Source organism: Littorina saxatilis, linkage group LG9 (genome assembly GCF_037325665.1).
Source record: "Littorina saxatilis isolate snail1 linkage group LG9, US_GU_Lsax_2.0, whole genome shotgun sequence".
Taxonomy (NCBI): domain Eukaryota; kingdom Metazoa; phylum Mollusca; class Gastropoda; order Littorinimorpha; family Littorinidae; genus Littorina; species Littorina saxatilis.
In genome coordinates this window covers 17,706,853-17,724,914 of record NC_090253.1, presented here as the reverse complement: position 1 = coordinate 17,724,914, position 18,062 = coordinate 17,706,853, and the positions used below count along the sequence as shown (strand labels likewise).

Below are 18,062 nucleotides of genomic sequence, written 5' to 3'. Positions count from 1 at the left end.
AAAAAAGTAAACATATTAAGAAGAAAAATTTGAATCACAACAAGGACAATTGATCGATCTGGCGCAACCTGAGCAAACTAATTAGCCAACTTCTTTCCAAAATCGTCACTTAGAATACAAAGGCCGGCTCCTAAGTGGTCCGGAAACCCCGGAACCCCCCTCCGGATCCGCCCAGTGTGTGTGTGTGTGTGTGTGTGACCGAGGACCTTCTCTAAATTCTAATCGTTGCGTTTGCATGGTAATAAAGTTTTAATACTGGATATGCCCATGAAAAAATATCATTTCTTGTTCATGTCATTGTGTGTGTGTGGCCAGGACCGTGACTTCCGCTTGCCTCGACGTCTTCAGAAAAGACACAAAATGCCAGCAGGCGTGTGTTCTTGGAGCCCTCAGTATGCCGTCATCTGCAAACAAATAAATACAAATTATTCAATTGTGTAAATAAATAACAATCATTTTAATATTACAACAAAAAATTCATATAACTGTAGTCTTCACCAGAGACATCCACAACACTATCTTTAAATAAAACTGCCGTAAAAAATTTAAATACTATAAAACTTACCCCCACTCAGATCTATTTGGGATTATTCAAGTTTCAACCATGAAACGATGCCGGTTTGGACAGATCTGCTAGTTTGCCGCTGAAACTGAAATCAAAGGCGATCTTCAGAACTATTTCTAATCTTGCATTTGTGATTAATATAAAATACTGATCTTCCCAATAGAAGCTGATGTGTATACACATGACCAGGACAAGGTATTTTGTTACAGGGCATTTACGCAGACGTCGCAGTTCAAAATATCGTTTTAGATCTGATTTTGTACAGCAGCCTGTGTGATTCAGAATCGTCTGCCCTTTTTCGGTATAACATTTTATGGAAGATTCCTATGAGACTGCTCAATCATAACTGATGACAAATTCAGAAACAGATGATGGTTTCAAGTAGGCTACAGTAATGATTTGTTAAAAATGTCAAGCCACTCGTCGATCATTCACACTCAAAGAACCCAAGCCAAATCTCAAATCTGCTCTGGTTCCGAGCAGCTTTTTCCAACTGAGACCCTAATTGTTACGCATCTGCCGCGAAAAGATAGACCACAAACAAGCGGCACTGTATCATGCTTTCGTTTATGTTGCTAAACAGATGAAATGTGCATTGTAAATGTGCTTACAGCAAAGAAATGCATCCTTACTTACCACAAAAATACTGGTACCACATTCATCGTACCTGCGTCTTCTTACCAAAACCTATCGATATATTTGTTTACGATATATTGGTAATTACTAACCGTTAACTATTTTTCAAAAATCTGAAATGACTTTTAAGAATCAAAGAAAGATTCGCTAAAACGATTGACTTCAGAAAATAAGCAATATTTTTCTGAACCATGAAATAAAAATCGAAAACTCCGTTTGATCTTTTATTTTGGTAGATTGATGACAACAGCCGGAACTGAAAGTACCAGAACCAAAAATTAAGGGCATTAATCAGGTAAACTAAGAAGATTGTCGTTCCTGGCGCGCACTTCACATGTCCGTTAAACAGTGTCAGAGTGAGAGAAAAAAATGTGGTTTTTTCGCAGTTCGACAGTATTTGAGGGGCTGGGCCGCTATTGCGCGAATCTAACCCTAACCCTAACCCTAACCCTAAAGATTCGCGCAATAGCGGCCCCGCATTTGAGGCCCTTTTTCATATCAAAGTGTAAAGGTTGCTGAACGATTTTTTTCCTTTTTGCTTGTTTAGTTACACTTTAAGCTTGATGAACTCGACACTTATTGGCTCACGTAAGTGTAGCCTATGCGATGCTAACTTTTGTCTGTCTGTGCGTGTGTATACATGTGTGTGTGTGTGTGTGTGTGTGTGTGTGGTCGAAACTTTAACATTTGACTAAACACCGAAATATTAATTTTACCTAGTTATTATCCAAGCAACAGCTTCAGAGTATTGAAGCAATGATCAACATTTCGTCGGCACGTATGTAGTTAAAGTGTGTATCCAAAGAAAACGGGTGGTGGGGGGTTTTGGGCGGGTAAAAGCAGGTGACTGGTTTCTGTCGTGTGTGGTATGTAGACCAGGTCAGGGGTCAAGATCAGGTCAGGTCGCGTGAAGAATTGTGGTATAGACTCACTTTCCAGTTCTCACCTCTGCATTCGCCGATTCGGGGAAGACGATTTCACATTGTTCGATTTCTTAGCTCAAGAAAAATAGATAAAGAAGATACCAAAGCCAAAGGAGATTTCCAACAGTTCGATCTGCACAGCGTGTTTCCAGTGTCTGCGCAGGGAAGATCAGCTGTCGAAAGCGCAGTGTCGATCTGGCAGTCGTGTCCCCAGTAACAATGTAAACTTGTACAGACAGATCTAGTGTCTCCCACTCATAAAGCGTGTCACATAAGCTTACTGATCATTCGTTTTGTTGAATTTCTTTCTATTTCAGCAGACACGGATATGAAAAACAGTGCTAGGCAGTCACCTCCAGTGAAATTAGTTGATCTAAACTGCCTGTAATGTTTGGATGTCTTTGTTCTTGGTTCGATTTATGTGAATTTCAAGACTTGCAGTAGAGTCTCAAGTTTACTCTGCCCGTATAAAACTGTCTACTATTTACTTGAACATGCAGATATAAGGAAACGGGATGAATCTGTTCTCAAAGTCAAAATTATTACGATTTTGCCTCAGTTTCAAAACATGCTCTGTCATGGTTCTGTCTGTAAAATGTGGTGCCTTTCTACAGACAATTTGTGAATGCTAGATCTACCTAGATCTGTATCGCGTTTCATTCCAGACTCCTCTCTTTGATTGTACTATTTGCTGTTTACGCACTAAGCTTATCACGATTCGTCAATGTCCGTAACGTTTGGTAAACTCACCTTGCAACAGCTTCCTTGGCTTTGTTGGCATTTTTTTTCAAGGCAGCACAACGTAAGATTAGCTTCTGTTGGACAGCAGGTAGAATGCGAGTTTTGAGACAACGACAGTCGTCCAAAGAAAGCTTGCTGTGGAATTGTGTTCTACATAATGGCACATGTGATTCTGTATTTTTCAGCGGTTAATGTTAATGGTTTATTTTTTCCTCTGTTGATTTCTTCCTTCTGAGTTGATCGTTATCATTCAAACAAGACCATCAGATAGCAAGGGTGGATCCAGGAAAGGGGGGCACACCCAAACTGTTTTTCACGAACTTGAAGGCGCGAAGCGCCTGAATTGAAGGTGCAAAGCGCCCGAAAATGCCAGGGTGGGTCGGGTGCATGACCCCCCTCCCCCCCCCCCCCTTGAATCTCTCTCTCTTTCCCTATAGGGGGGGTCCGGGCCCCCTTCCCCGCCCCCTCCTAAATCCACCACTGGAGAGTACCTCAGTTGCTCCTTAAAATGGACTGTGAATAGTGTGTTGACTGTGTCGACCGTCAGAATTATTTTAAGATTCAGGCTGCTGCAGTCAGTTGACATGTTTCGCATAATGTAGGATTCCCATGCATGCTGCATAGGTAAAGTAGCTTGTATAACCCGACTAATCAGTATCAAAACACTGTTTTTATTTGTTTAGGTTGTAGTCATCACAACTAATCGTATTTTGCCTTTTGTTTCAGAAAGGAGGATAAGCTACAACAAGATCGACGCTATGTCAAATATGCCTCAGCCACATGTATGACGACTTCTGAATTTAGATCCACTCGGCATGGTGACAAGTCTTGATGAAAAGTATATGACTGAGGACAGCAGTGGAAAAAGTGACCACATGGCAGGTACCTATTGCTTAGTGTCTGCAGTGCAAAAGACAGATAAGCTGATGGTAGATTTCCAAATGAACACAGCACCCGCAGATCTACTGCTGATTTACGACGGGCAAGCTACAATCCAGGGCAGAGAACACTGCAGCGTTGTAATCCAACTCTTCATTTGTTTCAGGAAAGCACGTCCTTACAAATGAACTTTACAACTCTCTGATACAAAGACATAGTGTACAGGAACATTCCGATAATTGAGTGGGACAGGATTAAACAAATTCCCAGGGCTGCAGTGAGGAAGTACACGGTTTTTCTGTCATTGACCTTAATAGCTTTCACACAGCCAGTATATGAGAGATAATGGTCTTCTTGGTGACCGTTCATGCCCAAGCACGTGGAGCTGGTTGCCAGCAGGACAATGTGTCACTGAACAATATCAGAGACTTCGGAGTGCGAGGACCAGGGCAAATAACCTCATGTGAACCTGTCTGAGTGTGACCATCGTGACGCCCATATCTTTAAATCTTAGTCGTATGACAATTCCAAGAATAAAATATCTTGATACGCAAGCTCTAGAGTAAGTTAATGATTGTAGATAAGCTTTGCCATGATAATTATGCTGATGCAGTTTAAAAGTGTGTGTGTGTGTGTGAGAGAGAGGATTGCACAAGATCTCCTTCAGGGACAACTACACCAACAACAAATACACAGTCATTTTATCTGTTTGACTTCTTTTAAAAATTATACATGGAGTAAATATGATGCGTTAGTTTTAACTCTGAGTGTGTGGTGTGTGTGTGTGGTGTGTGTATGCGTGTGCATGTGCGTGTGACGGAGTGATTTGAGCTTGTGTTACTGTTTGTCGATTTCTTACGGGAGCCTTGAAGGCTTCGCCACTTGTTTTCTTGATACATGTAGCTCAGTGAATATTTCAGGGGTGAAAAGCTTCTCCAGCAAACATTTTCATTTTAGTCATGTCTGCTGATTATCAACACCAAACATTTTGTGAAATTTGGAGGCTTATCCCAATAAACATGCCAGAACTGGGCCATTGATGGCTTTTTGATGACAATGCCAGTTGCTAGAACTACTGCGATCAATGGCACATTGATGGCCCAATGCTGACATATTACCCGTATGCACATTGGCAAATTGATGGGCCATCAATGGCAAGCCAGAAATGTGCCAGCAAAAAGCCATCATTGTTTTGCTGGCTTATTGATGGCTTGCCATAAAAAAACAGAATTTTGCCAGCAAAAAGCCATCATTTATTTGATGGCTTGCCATCAAAAAAACAGAATTTTGCCAGCAAAAAGCCATCATTTATGTGATGGCTTATTTGATGGCCTGCCATAAAAAAAAAATTGCCAGCATTTATCCAGCATTTATCCAGCATTTTGCCCGCATTTTCCGGTTTTTAGGTCCATATAAAACCCCGCATTTTCCCATATATTTTTCGTTATTGGCCCTTTACCTGCTGAAATTACCGCGCCAGTTGTGGCCCAGCAAAATGCCATATTTCTGCCATTACCAGTGCCAGCAAAATGCCAATAAGTTATAATAAATATACCAATACCACTGATTCTGGTAGAATGACGGCTCTATTCATGTTCTCTATCTGCACAGTAAATGTTAGCCCATAGATGGTTGTTGAAAGTCTATAAATATGCTTTGTTTTGTCATTTTTTTTTACTGTGAATGTAATAATAATGACAAAATACAGCACATCTATGGACTTTTCAACCCATGCTGGCGGCAAAACGTGCGCAAGAAAAACACAGGTCAATGCCGTCAAGCTGTACATTAGCAATACATATATGCATACTTGTCAAATTCATCAGTAAAATGCAATTGAAATGCTGATTACATTTGTCGTGTAACTTATCTGGCAAGAAAAGGCAGTGGTTTTGACAGAATATCGTCATCAAACGCAGTTATAGCGGGCACAACAACAATACAGTAATATAGATTAAAAAACAAATGTAAAGCTTCCGAACAGCAACGACTCATTCTCGAAGCATTACAGAAACGTACGCTTTGTTTTCAGTTGCTCACTGTTTTATTTTATTTAGCGTTCCGAATTTCACACTCGAGACATGATGACCAAAGGCAGGAATGTTTCTTGTTCACTTCCCAGTAAACTTCCGTAGGATTGTCTTGATTCTGTCATTTCTCTGTTCGCATCCGCAACGTTGAAATAACGCTTCTTTTCTTTGTCCTGACGTCGGAGCCTACGGTAAGTCTATTTGTGAAGCCATTGAAACTCTCAAGTCCTTCTGCCGCTCACCTTCTGAAACATGAAAGCAATCGAGTTTTGTTGGTTTTAATTCATCATTCCGTTGAACGCCATATCACACACACACACACACACACACACACACACACACACACACACACACACACACACACACACACATGCATGCACGCATGCAAGCAAACCAGCACTCGCACGCACGCACGCACGCACACACGAACACACGCACACACACACACACACACGCACGCACAGAGGCATTCTCACAGAGAGGACGACTTCTTATAATCTATTATATTTTACGAACTGACTCAAACGCCAAGCAGAAAAAAGGGGTCAACAGGAATATGTATTTTGATCTTACCTGCGAAACTTACGTTGTCTCGGACAGCTCTCCTGCGTTTCTCTCAGGAACTGAGACCCAGGCGCGCTGCATCTTATCCGGTTGGGCAGTCAGACACTTGCACAAATCCTAGTCCTGGAGTGAATAGACACATAGCCTACTCAATGTCAACATTCACAAGATGCAATTTGTTTGGTTACAAATATGGTGTTTATGCCCATGGTGCTTTTCCTTTGACAGAGACAAAACAAACCCAATCACACGAAGAAATGAAAAAGACACACACACACACACACCCACCTACACACACACATTCACACGCAAGCAAGCACGCACGCACGCATACACACACACACACACACACACGGTACACGCGCAGAGGCATTCTTACAGAGAGGACGACTTCTTATAATCTATTATATTTTGCGAACTGACTCAAACGTCCAGCAGAAGAAAGGTGAAAAGAAGACCGACAACGGAGGAGAAGAACAAGAAGATACTAGCGCCGTTGCGACGATCTGCTCTCACAACTGCTTGTGAAACTCACCATGCTTGCTTCTAGCCGGAGGAGATCGGACGCGTACTGCCATCGAAGAAGGTGCTTTGGAAATTCCTTGAATGCAAAACAAATAAGCGGACATCTGCAGAACCACCGCGGGCCGGATTATTAATTGACAATGCGTCATCATCACGAGTGACGTCAAGCTGTTTCGACATTTGTTTGTAGATTACGTCACTCCACTCGAGAAAGTCATACCGCTGTGCTGTCGCAAATCTTCTTACTTCTAAAACCCCATCCTGAACTCAGGTCAAAAATGAGTTACTTCCCTTCGGGTCTCATTCTATCCCTGACAGGAATCATTCAAATCATGCAACAAACACCAAATTTTGCAAAAATGAAGAGTTTTATGTGCTTAACAAAACCTGATACAGAGCCACCGCGAAAAATAAAAAAATTAGTAGTTTTATTTTAAAAATTCAAAATGGCCGCCAGTGTAAACGGTTGGGTATGTTAGGCATATTTCATTTCATGTGATTAACAGAAAATTTGGAGTAAATGGACATTTGCTTTTGCTTAACAAAACCTGATACAGAGCCACCGTGAAAAAAAAAGAAATCAGTAGTTTTTTTAACAATTTTCAAAATGGCCGCCAATGAAAAGGGTATTTAGGCATTTTTGATGCTACAAGACATTCTCGTGCAATAGAAACTAACACAAAAACATTTTTAAACAAAACAATACATGTATTGTTGGTGCAGAGAATGATTGGACGGTGTGGGTGGCAGGGTTGAAGAATGTGTGGATTGCCTAAACTGTGCAAAAATAAACATATTGCACCAATTTTCATACCAAAACGAAAACATTCATTCCTGTACCATTGTATTCAATGTATGCTATTGAGGGCACTCAACTTGGCTATCTGGAACACTTTTAAGATAAAAGGTGGCCTTTACATGGGTTATTTGACCGCCGCCCAAATAAGGGTACCCCCAAAATAAAACTGATAAAAATGTAATGTATCAACTCAAAAGTCGACTAAAATTCATAATTGCTGTATTTTGAAAACGTTGTTTGTTCTCATGTGTTTACACAACTAGCACATTCCGGCAAGTGGCCATACTCAAAAGAAACTTTGGCAGTACTTGAAACAACCATCTGTCATATATACATGCGAAGTCAAAAATATGTGGGATGTCAGTCAACAAACCTGTGGCAGTTTTTAAAATATTATTTCGGGAAGATTCGAAAGTGTACTCAAACGGTTGAACTACGCCTCGTGTGTAGACACACATTTCTGAAAGTTTCAACGCAACCCACTTGGTCATTGCTAAAATACATGGATTTTAGTTGACTTGGGTATCCCTCAAATTTAACACATATAAACATCTCATCCGTGAGATCGACACATACATCAGTAGGAACAATGGCACAACACTAGAAATATGCAAGATGGCGAAATAAAACAACCTGTTCTGGATGGATAATCAAGTTGACTTTCTCTTCGTATACAACAGTGACCCAGTTGTGCCTCAGGAATTGTCGTCGGCTTTTTAAAAGGTACCCTAAGTTTTTGTCACATCTCTTTGTCACGTCAAGGGTATCCTTATTTTTACGGCGTTCAAGTGACCCCTGTAAATACATCTTCTTTTGTAAAAAAAAATGTGCCAGATAGCGAAGATGCGACCCTTTAATGGCATAGAAAGTTTGAATACAACGACACAGGAATAAATGTTTGAGTTGGGGTATGAAAATGGGTGCAATCATATTTTTGCACAGTTTAGATGCTGACAGTTTTCACAGGCATGCAAGCAGATTTGCAGAGAGCAGTGCTCTGCAGTCCTTCTTTGCTGCATTTGCAGCGTTTTGTTGTACAGCTCTTCTTGCAGGCACACTTCATGAGTTCTCAGCACACGCTGGATACCTCTTGAAAGCTCGTCCAGAATGACTCCCACTTTCCAGCCTTGAATTGCCAGCCCACAGAGTTGGGTAGTCTAATAGGTAGATGGCTCTTCTCAATCTCATGTCCTGCAGCAGCACCTCACTTGTAAGGGGATTATGGTCAATTTGGCAGCTCTTTTCACTGTTCACACCCAGTACGTTGCTGGTTTTGTCCTACAGATGTACACCAAAAAGCTCTTGTGCTGCCCTGTCAGTGGTACTCAGCTTACAAAGAGGAGCAGACAACCTGAAGAAAGTTTGAGTGACGTCTTCAAATGCTTGCCATACTTCCCAAGCCTTCTGTTTCCCCAATACCATTGAAGAACGACATAGTGTCACAGCCTGTAAGGCTATGCAAAATGGCTTTGGCAATGTGGCGATACACTTCACGAGCAGAAAAAACCCGCAACACAGCTGGAATGAGAAGCAGACTGTCTGGCCTCCTCTACATCCATGGTGCAGGAAATCAGCCTGTGGTACCCTTCACACAAAAGATGAAAAGTGACATTTTTATTTGAATGTATTTGAATAATGTTTACTATCTCAGAGAGTCGGTCAAAGCCGGGGTAGCAAGCCTTCACACAACAGACCAAAATGAAAGACAATTTTATTTCATGAATTCGTATAATTCTTACTGTTTCAGGTTTTAAAAAAAAACAGTTTCCAGTGACCCAACTGATTCTGGAATCTTTCTGACCGCTACATTTATTCGCTTTAAACAGTCGCTAACAGAATGTTGACCATAGTGAGGGTTCGGTAAACCCACCAAATTCACAGAGGTCGCTTACAAATTATGTGCAAACTTGTTCCAATTAATGAAAATAAAAACAGCTTACTGTTAAGCTAGACATGATGTATTAGGTAACAAACCTTGATAGTACTAGTGAAATCAGCTCCTGTGGCACCGGTATAATTGCTCATACTATATTCACGCAGAACGCTTGTTCCCAGGAAACGGCATGTGGTGTAACTCTTGTATATATATCCTGTAAAAATAAAATTCACACCAATGCACGGTCAACTTAAAAATAATAAGCAAAAAGGATGAGAAACAAGCAACAAACCAAAATTGTAAAACTCAAAGAGCGGTACCTCTTCATTTTTCAAAACCACTTATCTCATTTGATTAGCAAGCATACAGTTTGTTACCTACCGTCTTTGAAAGTTTGATCACAGCACTGTAAAGACATGGGGAGTGGAGTGTTTTTATCTCCAGCTGGTCATCCTACTATTTGGCCTACCCTCACTCAGTTATTTACTCTACCCCTCCCCACCTCAGCCGTTTAGAGACTTATGGAAGTCCTTAACGTAGGCAGGACTAATTATCATGCCATGAACAATGTCTTTCTCCTCGCCTTTTATTCAAAGTTCGTTTAATCAGATTAAAATCACCAGCGTGGCGATCATGATTTCCTTACTTGTATCAACAGATAGATCTAGATCTGTATTAGTATCACAATCCAGCTAATGAGCTATTGCAAGATTAAACAAAGTCTCTGCATTTCAGCGTTTCACCTGATGAATAACAGACCCCAGGGGAGAATTAAACATTAAAATGATGTGACATTGGTGAATGAATGCGTATTCTTGAAAACTTACCTTCCGAAACGTTGTTTTCGCTCAAATCAAAACACCCAATGTTGCGGAGGCCGCCATCTTGAATTTTTATGCTGCGGATATATAAAATTCTAAAAACGATCAAATTAAATACCAGAACACAAAAATACCCATAAGAGTATTTGTTTTATGCACGTCAGTGTTATCAGCAGACAACTTCTGGTGCATGGTTAACTATTGAATTTTACATTTGCCGAGTTGGGAATATTTGCTGCTGAGCGCTTTTGGTACCAACTTCGTCTGCTGTAAATGCAGCCTTTTATTCACTATCAAAAACAAAACAAGTCGCGTAAGGCGAAAATACAACATTTAGTCAAGTAGCTGTCGAACTCACAGAATGAAACTGAACGCAATGCGATTTTTCAGCAAGACCGTATACTCGTAGCATCGTCAGTCCACCGCTCATGGCAAAGGCAGTGAAATTGACAAGAAGAGCGGGGTAGTAGTTGCGCTAAGAAGGATAGCACGCTTTTCTGTACCTCTCTTTGTTTTAACTTTCTGAGCGTGTTTTTAATCCAAACATATCATATCTATATGTTTTTGGAATCAGGAACCGACAAGGAATAAGATGAAAGTGTTTTTAAGTTGATTTCGACAATTTAATTTTGATAATAATTTTTATATATTTAATTTTCAGAGCTTGTTTTTAATCCAAATATAACATATTTATATGTTTTTGGAATCAGCAAATGATGGAGAATAAGATAAACGTAAATTGGGATCGTTTTATAAATTTTTATTTTTTTTACAATTTTCAGATTTTTAATGACCAAAGTCATCAATTAATTTTTAAGCCACCAAGCTGAAATGCAATACCGAAGTCCGGGCTTCGTCGAAAATTACTTGACCAAAATTGCAACCAATTTGGTTGAAAAATGAGGGCGTGACAGTGCCGCCTCAACTTTCACGAAAAGCCGGATATGACGTCATCAAAGACATTTATCAAAAAAATGAAAAAAACGTTCGGGGATTTCATACCCAGGAACTCTCATGTAAAATTTCATAAAGATCGGTCCAGTAGTTTAGTCTGAATCGCTCTACACACACACACACACACACACACACACAGACAGACAGACACACACACACACACGCACATACACCACGACCCTCGTTTCGATTCCCCCTCGATGTTAAAATATTTAGTCAAAACTTGACTAAATATAAAAACAGATTCCTGAAGTGGCTCTGTATCTGAAACCCCTTAAATAATCATAAGGAACAATATCACAAAGCATGATGTTTGTTGCAAGATGTGAATGATTGATTAGTGCGTTTGCAACATACGAGCCCCACTATTGGTTTTCCTTCTCTGGAGAGGAAATCGATTTTTTACATATGTAGATCTTTTCGTAATGTGTCATGGATATAAGCAGATTCGCGATCGTCGATAATGATTTTTCATGGTGTTGTGTAATTTTTAAATTACAAAGGAATTGATATGTAAGACAGTTTCAAGCGAGCTATCTTTTGCGGATGTATATACTGTGCAAACAACTCTAAAGTGTCACGTGATAATCAACTTTGGCTTCGGTGCGCGCCGGTGCAGACGATTTTTTCTGTAACCAGTTAAGAGTGATGCAACCATATATCACGGTCTCCTTCCGACAGCAGTCTCAAAATTTCGACTTGTTTTGACCTTAGAACGATGTCTTTATCATAACTGTGAAGAACAGAACGGAGATCACTGTCGAAATCGGCCAATCTGCAATCATTTTCGTCTCGCGAACACTGATCTCAAATTTAGATCAGTGCTCGCGAAAAACATATGGGAGATAACTCTGTATTCTTGTTTTAATAGATTCGCGCAATAATTTAGCATGCTGTCAGAGAGAAACTGGCGATAGCCGGGGAGCGATGATTATCAGAATGCTAAAACCCAGCAATCAGCCAAAAAACACATAGAATAGGCGACTTACCCTATCGGCCAGCGCCGCGAAGTCGCGCGATAAATCTGCAATACCTTGCGTGGTCTTGCGAGATCTGCCTCAAACTGCGGGCATGTTTTGATAGGACTGGTCTGTGAGAGGTTGCGTTTCAGTGCAGACACTTCGCCTTGAAAAGGGTGAATTTGCACTGTGCAGCAGTGGGCTGCAGCAATGTTAGCCGCAAGAATAATCCTAAAGTTCGTTCAAAGTACCCAAGCATGGCCCGTACACAAAGGAAAGCCGATCGAGTTGTTTTTTTTAACACAAGCCAGAGAACACCAGCGCTTGTGAAGCGATGGCTGAATTCTCTTCGACGTCAAAATGACGTGCCATCCCGGTACTCCGTTGTCTGTTCAATAACTTTATCAGCTTCGATTTCTTGTATCCTGAATATTGTATTTTTCTTTCTTTGAGGTATTTTTGCAACTCTGGTACTTGCAATCGCATGAAAATTCTGCTGTTCGGTAGCCATTGTTTAGATCAGTGATTGTAGTGTATGAAAGGAACGATAACTCTTGAGAGCAAAAAATGTGCCCGCAGGGAAGTGAACCTTCCTTATCTAAGTTAACTTAGTTAGTGGAAGAATCTTTTGTAATGTATGTGTGATGGTGTATGCTTTTAATTAAGCGTTGTTGACTATGAATGTAGATGTACATGCTTGTATAACTGTGTTTTTAATTTTAAATGTGTCAAGCGCAAAGAGCATAATTGTAAAGTTATGATGTTGCGCTGTATAAATGCTCATTTATTATTATTATTATTATTATTATTATTATTATTATTATTATTATTATCTTTCGCACCGGAGAGCTATCCAAGCGGGGTATTGTGCAAGTTGGCTTTTGCCAGCAAAACGCCACAAATGGCCCAATGCAGGCAAACCAGCTCTGGGCCATCAATGGCGTGCCAACAATGGGCCAACTAAGGAATTTTACTGGCCGACAGTATTACTGGAATGCCATAGATGGTCCAGTAAGGGCAAGCCATAACTGGGCCTTTGTTGGCAAACCATGATTGGCCCAGTATTGTTTTTTTTATGGCCAGCTTTGTCAAACTTGCCAGCAAAAAACCAGAAATGGCCCAGTTCTGGCATGTTTATTGGGTATGCTCCCAACATAACTGAGAAAATATCAACGTAACGTTGTCACGAACATGACCCCTCTGTGACCCAAAAATGTGACGGGAGTAAACCAAACTAGGGTCATGTTGGCAGATTATCAAACCCTTTAAGTGTGCAAAGTTTTAAAGCTCTAGCTTCAAAAACGTCTGAAATAATGTCAATGTTAGGTTATTAAGACATGCAAGTTGTTGTAAAAAGATGAGAAATTTTGTAAATCACGTAATATTAATTGGGAAAATGTGTGTTAGTATTTTTAGAAAGACAACTTGTCGGGGATCAGTGTTTGTAATTTTTGAGTTTCAAATATGTGACCCTCCACCACGGAATGAGTCGCATGTCACCTTTGCATGATGTTCATATTTTCACATTTTCATAAAGAGTTTTTTATACTCTATCCAGTGGTGAAACCCGTTTTAGAAAAGAGCGAAAACTGTTTGAGTTATAAGCCTGTGACTAAGGTGACCTTCACACTGTTACCAGGCACCCCCCGGACTTATATTAAGCCTAGCGCAGAACCGCGCGAGGTGACATGCGACTCATTTCGTGGTGGAGGGTCACATATTAAGTAGAAAAATTGATTTGTATATTATACGTTATTTGCGTTTTTGACCAAAATATGACATTTTACACAGATTGAGACAGTCATTGTTCTCCGAGACCGCGCTAGCGGTCGAGGTGAACAATGACTGTCGAGATCTGTGTAAAATGTCATATTTTGGTCAAAAACGCAAATAACATTTATGTACCGATCGAATTCCTTTCAGGTACTATGACTTTGTTGTTGTTTTGACGATTGAACGAGCACACACACACACACACATGCAATCAAACACATAAGCTTCATATTTGGGCGTTTCAGGTTGACCGAAACTTCAAAGGAACTACAAAACACACATGTACTGACTTTGTTGTTGTTTTGACATTGAACAGCACACACTCTTGCAATCAAACACATGACGTGTGTTTTGTAGTTCCTTTAAAGTTTCGGTCAACCTGAAACGCCCAAATATGACGTTTTATAGGCCTCTGACGTCACATGGCTCAAAGAAGGGAAATCCAATGTCCAATCGATACATAAGGTAGTATTTCCATTGTAAAGAGAAAATGTCCATGTTTCATGAGTGTAATATTAACAGCTATTGTGTTTTCAGCGTAGCAATAGGGTCCGATATTTAGACGAGACAAGTATAATGCCGACGAGTCCAACACGAGTCGCATTATACTTGTTCGAGTCTAAATATCGGACCATATTGCTACGCTGAAAATACAATTACGATTATATAGCTGTTCTGACCTTGATTTGTTGTTCCAAACTTACAAAATGACAGTTTTTGCGTCGATGCGTTGATCTCAGGTTTTGATAGCAGACGCCGTTTCTTATGCGCATTAGTTTTGCGCAGGCGCCACACTTTCTTTCTTTATTTGGTGTTTAACGTCGTTTTCAACCACGAAGGTTATATCGCGACGTGAAGCGCCACACTGACTTTGGACAAAAAACTCGATTTGACAACACAGCTGTTAAACAGCTTTTTATTAGTTCATTCGTATACAACAAAAAGGAGGGTTTTTTTTATTTTGAACAAGACTACTTATGAAGACCAAAACACAACATAAACGGAAAACTAGATCGAAACAACTGAAGAACTATGATGCAACAAGGGGGAGGAGAAGAGAACAGCTAATCCGTACAACGCGAGCAGACGGCAGCGAAGTTTTCAGTTTGGGTGAATGGCATTTATGCTTGTCTCGTCATGAAGCGAATTTTTCAACCTCAGTTATAAACGACTACATGAATGTTAGTGCCATAGGTTGTACATCAATACTTCAGAGAGGAAGTGGGGTATTTAGTGTGGAGTTACGAGATAAGAAAAGCCGAATGCGAAAGTTTGTGTCAGTTGGAAACTGAGCTCACACAGGCACACAAAAACGGCTGTTCCGTTTTACTCCCCTGTTTGTACTACATCTTTCGACTTTGGGCATTTTGTGGTGTTTAGGGACAGAAAATAATTGGTTATTCCTGTTTCAAGCGGAAGTTAGCATAAAAGGGTATGCTATCGACATTTGTAAATCTGAAAAACATTCCCGAGAAGAATTTCAAGTTGTCAGTGTATGCTGTTGTCGATTCAGTGAAACAGCGTGTGGTACAGATGGGTAAATCGGAACCATGCGTCTTTGTTATTGCCAATATGCTTTTGGATATTGGCAAAAATGGCCGACTTCCGTAGCATTCTGCTTTGATGATCGGAAGAGACCATCCAATCACAGCCCCCGAATTCCCCCACGTGTCCATCAGAATAGCTATATACTGTACCTCTATGTTGGAGTTAAAAAAAACAAGTCGCGTAAGGCGAAAATACAACATTTAGTCAAGTAGCTGTCGAACTCACAAAATGAAACTGAACGCAATGCAACGCAGCAAGACCGTATACTCGTAGCATCGTCAGTCCACCGCTCACGGTATAGGCAGTGAAATTGACAAGAAGAGCGGGGTAGTAGTTGCGCTAAGAAGGATAGCACGCTTTTCTGTACCTCTCTTCGTTTTAACTTTCTGAGCGTGTTTTTAATCCAAACATATCATATCTATATGTTTTTGGAATCAGGAACCGACAAGGAATAAGATGAAGGTGTTTTTAAATTGATTTCGACAATTTAATTTTGATAATAATTTTTATATATTTAATTTTCAGAGCTTGTTTTTAATCCAAATATAACATATTTATATATTTTTGGAATCAGAAAATGATAAAGAATAAGATGTAGGTAAATTTGGATCGTTTTATAAATTTTTTTTTTTTTTTTACAATTTTCAGATTTTTAATGACCAAACTCACTCATTAGTTTTTAAGCCACCAAGCTGAAATGCAATACCAAACCCCGGCCTTTGTCGAAGATTACTTGACCAAAATTTCAACCAATTTGGTTGAAAAATGAGAGCGTGACAGTGCCGCCTCAACTTTCACGAAAAGCCGGATATGACGTCATCAAAGACATTTATCAAAAAAATGAAAAAAACGTATGGGGATTTCATACCCAGGAACTCTCATGTCAAATTTCATAAAGATCGGTCCAGTAGTTTAGTCTGAATCGCTCTACACACACACACAGACAGACAGACACACACACACACACACACACACACACACACACACACACACACACACACACACATACACCACGACCCTCGTCTCGATTCCCCCCTCTACATTAAAATATTTAGTCAAAACTTGACTAAATATAAAAAGACCAATGAAGAAGGATGCTCACCGCCTATTTATAAGAGAGGGACAAAAAAAGAACAAGTCGCGTAAGGCGAAAATACAACATTTAGTCAAGTAGCTGTCGAACTCACAGAATGAAACTGAACGCAATGCAACGCAGCAAGACCGTATACTCGTAGCATCGTCAGTCCACCGCTCATGGCAAAGGCAGTGAAATTGACAAGAAGAGCGGGGTAGTAGTTGCGTTGAGAAGGATAGCATGCTTTTCTGGACCTCTCTTCGTTTTAACTTTCTGAGCGTGTTTTCAATCCAAACATATCATATCTATATGTTTTTGGAATCAGGAATCAACAAGGAATAAGATGAAAGTGTTTTTAAATTGATTTAGAAAATTTAATTTTGATCATAATTTTTATATTTTTAATGTTCAGAGCTTGTTTTTAATCCAAATATAACATATTTATATGTTTTTGGAATCAGAAAATGATGGAGAATAAGATGAACGTAAATTTGGATCGTTTTATAAAAAAAATATTTTTTTTACAATTTTCAGATTTTTAATGACCAAAGTCATCAATTAATTTTTAAGCCACCAAGCTGAAATGCAATACCGAAATCCGGGCTTCGTCGGAGATTACTTGACCAAAATTTCAACCAATTTGGTTGAAAAATGAGAGCGTGACAGTGCCGCCTCAACTTTCACGAAAAGCCGGATATGACGTCATCAAAGACATTTATCAAAAAAATGAAAAAACGTCTGAGGATATCATACCCAGGAACTCTCATGTCAAATTTCATAAAGATCGGTCCAGTAGTTTAGTCTGAATCGCTCTACACACACACACAGACAGACACACACACACACACACACATACACCACGGCCCTCGTCTCGATTCCCCCCTCTATGTTAAAACAAAACTTGACTAAATGTAAACAAGTCGCGTAAGCCGAAAATACAACATTTGGTCAAGTAGCTGTCGAACTCACAGAATGAAACTGAACGCAATGCAACGCAGCAAGACCGTATACTCGTAGCATCGTCAGTCCACCGCTCATGGCAAAGGCAGTGAAATTGACAAGAAGAGCGCGGTAGTAGTTGCGCTGAGAAGGATAGCACACTTTTCTGTACCTCTCTTCGTTTTAACTTTCTGAGCGTGTTTTCAATCCAAACATATCATATCTATATGTTTTTGGAATCAGGAACCGACAAGGCATAAGATGAAAGTGTTTTTAAATTGATTTCGGAAATTTAATTTTGATCATATTTTTTATATTTTTAATTTTCAGAGCTTGTTTTTAATCCAAATATAACATATTTATATGTTTTTGGAATCAGAAAATGATGGAGAATAAGATGAACGTAAATTTGGATCGTTTTATAAAAACAATATTTTTTTTACAATTTTCAGATT

The 18,062-nt window shown here is 39.8% G+C and overlaps 2 long non-coding RNA genes across 3 annotated transcripts in view; one reads left to right on the top strand and one right to left on the bottom strand.

The window, feature by feature from the left end:
• Positions 1 to 5,606: 5,606 nt before the first annotated feature.
• Positions 5,607 to 7,221, bottom strand: LOC138977386 (uncharacterized). Of its 2 annotated transcripts, none has more exons than XR_011459255.1 (3): positions 6,874 to 7,221; positions 6,348 to 6,461; positions 5,607 to 6,019 (listed from the first exon to the last, which is right to left on the bottom strand). It is a non-coding gene; the product is annotated as an uncharacterized lncRNA (long non-coding RNA). The 2 variants fall into 2 exon arrangements; XR_011459254.1 differs by having other exon boundaries at positions 6,361 to 6,461; positions 6,874 to 7,214.
• A 6,400-nt stretch (positions 7,222 to 13,621) lies between these two features.
• Positions 13,622 to 18,062, top strand: part of LOC138975505 (uncharacterized) — a 168,588-nt gene continuing 164,147 nt past the window's right edge. The window contains exon 1 of the long non-coding RNA XR_011458663.1: positions 13,622 to 13,955. This is a non-coding gene — a long non-coding RNA (uncharacterized lncRNA). The remainder of the gene's footprint in view (positions 13,956 to 18,062) is intronic.